This window comes from Stegostoma tigrinum, chromosome 33, assembly GCF_030684315.1.
Source record: "Stegostoma tigrinum isolate sSteTig4 chromosome 33, sSteTig4.hap1, whole genome shotgun sequence".
NCBI classification, from domain to species: Eukaryota; Metazoa; Chordata; class Chondrichthyes; order Orectolobiformes; family Stegostomatidae; genus Stegostoma; species Stegostoma tigrinum.
In genome coordinates this window covers 36,900,925-36,905,962 of record NC_081386.1, presented here as the reverse complement: position 1 = coordinate 36,905,962, position 5,038 = coordinate 36,900,925, and the positions used below count along the sequence as shown (strand labels likewise).

Genomic DNA, 5,038 nt, shown 5'->3' with positions numbered 1-5,038 from the left:
TTCCTGAGATGCTGCTTGGCCTGCTGTGTTCTTCCAGCCTCACATTTTATTATCTTGGAATTCTCCAGCATCTGCAGTTCCCATTATCTCTGATACTACATTTCTGTGTTTTGCTTTTAGTTACAGTCCATAGTTATTTTGTTGCAAGTTATCATTTATCCAGCTTTGCATTCAATAAAATAGCTTTACTATGTTGTTTCAAACATTTCTATTGAAGTTATATATTTTCTGTGCCAGTTGTCTCATAGGAAGCTTTCAGATTCCTCTTGAGATCCTGTTTTACAAGTTGTTCTCACCCCAAGCAATGGTCACTCTGTCCCTGGTCACCTCGGCACCTCTCCCAAGTGTCCACTATTTCACAACTGAGTCGTGACTATGAACATTAACAAAATGCTCAACAACTGGGTTTTTCTCCTTTTTACAATGATACTGGAAGAAATTTCCTGTGTAGATGTTTAATGTACATTTGTATTCCTTCAGGAATTTGTTAGCACATACAGTTTGATTGATCTCTGGCCAACATATTGACTGCTGCCACTTTAGATTCATATTGAGCACAGGTGCTGACAGTGGGAGTTCAGCCAACTCGCACTTCCTTCACTCATTGGTGGAAGGGTCAATGACTGCTCATGCCTCACCTGTGATCAGCAAACTCAGAGTAGCATTAAAAAAAGCCTTCATGTTCTTTATGGTTCGACACCAAGTAACCTGCTAAAAGTCAAGTTTTTTTTATATTGTTTCTTCTCAGGATGTGGGCGTCCCTGGCCGGGCCAGCATTTATTGCCCATCCCTAATTGCCGTAGAGAAGGCGGTACCAAATTGTGTCCCTGAACTGCTGCAGTCTTTCAGTGCTGGAATACCCACAGTGTTGTTAGGGAGGGAGTTCTTAGATTTTCAGCCAGTTGACAGTGAAGGAATATATTTCCAAGTTGGGATGCTGAGTGGCTTAGAGAAGAACTTCGAACCAATGCGTTAGAATGTGCATTTCGTTGCTCAGTGAACCTCAGAATTTTGAATTATACTAAAATTTACTGCAGACAGTTTCAGAATACAATATTACAAAGTAAAAATGGGTACAAAGGCGTACAAGATCTGGAGCTGAATAAAATTGAATATGTATCTTTTGCTTCTTCAAAGATAAAAGTTAAAGTTTCAATTAGTTTAACCAGTATTCATGTATAGATGCAGCAGAATATGTTTAAACATCTACGGTCAGGGTAACATTTCCATTTTTAATGTGATATACAACCATGCCACAAACAGAATATCAAACAAAACAAGCTCAGGATAGGTGTTAAACATGTTTGAAAATGTTCAATTTGAAGAACATTCCTGAGCAACTATTAAGAGTTTTTTTCATAAAGTTTTGTAATTTGGACCTTGAACAGATTTGTGGGAGATCTGCATTCAGGCAGAGGGATCAACTATTGTTTGTAAAAGATTAAATATCAGCAGTGTTGTACTTAAATCACAATATCCAACAAATGTGTCATCTTTTAAAGCAGGTGAATGTTTTACATTTTGTTTACACATATGTCTGGGCTGCAGTGCTAACTACTAATTGTCCTTCATTCATTTGCCTAGGTTAAAATCAGGAGATTATGAAATGAGAGTTGATTAAAAAAAAGCAGTCCTGGTGCTCATTGTTGCAATTTCCTTTAAGATTTTTGTTGCTCTGCATCCCATGTCTTGTCTAACAGTTAAGAGTTTCTTAGCAACAGACAACTGAAACCCTCCCTCAGTTTCTGGGGTGGGTTTGGAGGTGGGTCACTGCGAGGAATTCTTTGAACGTATATTTAATTAGAGTCACTGGCAGACCCAGTATTTGTTGCCTATCCTAATTACCCTTGAACTGAGTAGCTTGTTAAACCATTTCAGAGGGCAGTCAGCCGTATTGCTGTGAATCTGGTGTCACATGTAGACCAGGAGACTTCCTGTAAAGGCACAAGCAGATTTTGTATTTTTGAATGATAGTGGATGATAGTTATCACAAAAACTCACTTTCAATTCCACATTTATGAATTGAATTTAAGTTCCACCTGATGGGATTTGAATTCACCTCCAGAGAACAAGCCTGAGTCTCAGACTAACAGAAGAGTGACATTTACCAATATGCCCCCACCTTTCTGTTTAGTAACACTGATACCATCAGTGCGACTACCTCAATTTCTGTTCAGGTCAAAGATCAGCCCTGGGGATTCCAGTTCTGTGTGCTTATCATACTCATAAGATACATCTGTTGGCCAAGCATCAGGATTAGTTATTATTTTACTCCCACAATCAGGGATGTTTAGACTGACTTTCAATTCCAATGATGTCTTTCACTTACTTTTTGAGCGTTGACCTTAAGTTTTATCTTGTACTGTCACAGAGTTATACAGCACAGAAACAGCCTTTGGTCCAACCAGTCTGTGCCACACACAATCCCAAATTAGTCCCACTTGCCGGCTCCTGGCCCATATTCTTCCAAACCTTTCCTATTCACGTATTTGTCTAAATGTCTTTTTCACTTTATAATTGGACCCACATTCATAAACTCCTCAAGAAGTTCATTCTGCATGTAGACCACACTCTGTAAAAAAATTTCCTTCATGTCTGTCCAGATGTTGGACAGACAGGACAAAGAGGGACACCAGTTCAACTGGGATAACATTGCTATCCTAGGACAAGCCAGCCAAAGACAAGCATAAGAATTCCCGGAGACCAGAAACTCCATTAACAAACGTAGAGCTGGACCCCATGTACCAGCCACTAAGAAACAAATTGGAAAGTAATGCCAGGCACTCGAGCAAACTGACACATAAACAGCAAAACGGGACAGAATGCTGATTCTTCACCATTGGCGCACTGATGCTGTTATCTAGTACGGTGCGAAATGTCTGCGAACAATCTAACCAGTAACGACCAGATTTTCCTGTTTGGCCTGTTGTGTTTATCCAGCTCTACACCGTGGTATCTCGGATTCTCCAGCATCGGCAGTTCCCACTGTCTCAGTTTCACACGTGTCTCTAAGTTAATCAAATGTTTTCCTTGGTGTGAGACTGGCTCTACCGTTTCCGCCTCTCTGCATAAGGGGGCCTTCTCTCTCACACACACACACACACACACAATTCTCTTTCTTTGTCCAGTTCTGCGTTTTTATTTTTAAAATGTAGACAACATTCCGTGAGAATTCTCGCCAATGACGGTGCAGAACATGACCGAGGGCTTGGAGATAACAAGGAGCAGAGCTGGATGATCGGAGCCTTCTTCAGAAAAAAAATTATCGAGGGATTATTTGTTTGCAACGAAATTCCTAAAGCAAGAGGCGTTAACCTCACGGTCCCAGTGTAACTCTGTAAACTAGACAGGGACCCACACGCTAACAAGATGTAGAGTTAGATAAACATTATCTCGGACCCACAAGCTGCTGCTCTTTCAGCTGAAGCTTGTTATTTATTGAGATTACACACACCTGACCCCGCCCCCATTAACCTCAGGACCCATAACCTCCACATCGCGCTGCTTCCGGTGTTCACTGAGACACCTCCCACCTACACACATCCCGGCCACGCCCCCTGTCCCATCGGGCCGGGCCCGCCCCTCTCCGCCCCGCCCCTCATGCGACGTCTCGTTCCCCGACCCTCTAGCCCCACCTCCTGATATCTAGCTCCACCCAGAAACTCCGCCCCTGGCCCTACACTTCCAACCCGCCCCCGACCTCCTGGACCCCACCTCCTGACCTTCTAGACTCGCCTCCGACCCTCCGAATCCACCCCCTGACCTTCCAGTCCCGCCCACAATCACTCCGGCCCCTCCCCTCTGACCCACCCCTTGACCCTCCGGATCACCCCAATGTCACTGGCCCCGCCCCGCCCTTACCCGTATTACACATCACACTGGCCCCACACCATGCCGCTCTGGCCTCTCCCTCTGCGTCTTGCCCGGCCCCCTTAATTCTACCCCTCTCACCAAATATCCTCTGGCCCCACCGTCCGGCCACACATCTCTTCCCTCCGGCCCCGCCCCTTACCGTCCGGCCCCACCCCACTACGCCTCTGGACCCGCCCCTCTCCCATCCGCGCTCTCCCCGGTACGTCTCAGGACACGCCGCTTCCCCTCCGGCCCCGCCCCTCCACGATGGCCCCAAACCGTTGGCTCAGTCCCCGCCCCCGTGAGCCGTTGTCGGGAGGAGGCGGTGAGAGTTGCTGTGTGTCCCGGGGACTGAGCGGGGAGCTGGGCCTTGCCTGGTAAGAAGCCGAGAGGCGGGGCTGGGGGGCTACGGGCTACTCTCCAGCACGTTCTGTTTTGCATTAAATCCCAATCCTCAACGTTTCTCGTCGGAGCGAGGGGATATCCTCCCCCCCCCCCCCCACAAGGGTCACTCCGGGGGGCGGGCAGAGTGAGGGGATATCCTCCAACCCCCCCACAAGGGTCACTCCGGGGGTGGGCAGAGCGAGGGGATATCCTCCTCCCCCCCACAAGGGTCACTCCGGGGGGGGTGGGCAGAGTGAGGGGATATCCTCCTCCCCCCCCCCCCCACAAGGGACACTCCGGGGGTGGGCAGAGTGAGGGGATATCCTCCAACCCCCCCACAAGGGTCACTCCGGGGGTGGGCAGAGCGAGGGGATATCCTCCTCCCCCCCCCACAAGGGTCACTCGGGGGGCGGGCAGAGTGAGGGGATATCCTCCAACCCCCCCACAAGGGTCACTCCGGGGGTGGGCAGAGTGAGGGGATATCCTCCTCCCCCCCCCCCCCACAAGGGACACTCCGGGGGGGGGGGGCGTGGTGGGGAGAGGGGATATCCTCCTCTCCCCCCCCCCCCACAAGGGACACTCCGGGGGGGGGGGCGTGGTGGGGAGAGGGGATATCCTCCTCCCCCCCCCCACAAGGGTCACTCCTGGGGGGGGTGGAGTGAGGGGATATCCTCTCCCCCCCCCCCCCCCCCCCGCAAGGGTCACTCCCGGGGTGGGGGGCAGAGTGAGGGGATATCCTCCCCCCCCGCAAGGGACACTCCGGGGGGGCGGAGTGAGGGGATATCCTCCTCCCCCCTGCAAG

At 49.2% G+C, this 5,038-nt stretch overlaps 1 protein-coding gene across 7 annotated transcripts in view; it reads left to right on the top strand.

The window, feature by feature from the left end:
- Positions 1-4,062: 4,062 nt before the first annotated feature.
- Positions 4,063-5,038, top strand: part of sqor (sulfide quinone oxidoreductase) — a 57,768-nt gene continuing 56,792 nt past the window's right edge. For 3 of the 7 annotated variants that reach the window (XM_048563113.2, XM_048563115.2, XM_048563112.2), the window contains exon 1: positions 4,064-4,229. The gene's annotated coding sequence lies outside the window, so the exon portion shown is untranslated. Of the gene's footprint in view, positions 4,230-5,038 lie in introns of all 7 variants that reach the window. The other 4 variants (XM_048563114.2, XM_059639219.1, XM_048563117.2 and 1 more) reach the window with 2 other exon arrangements.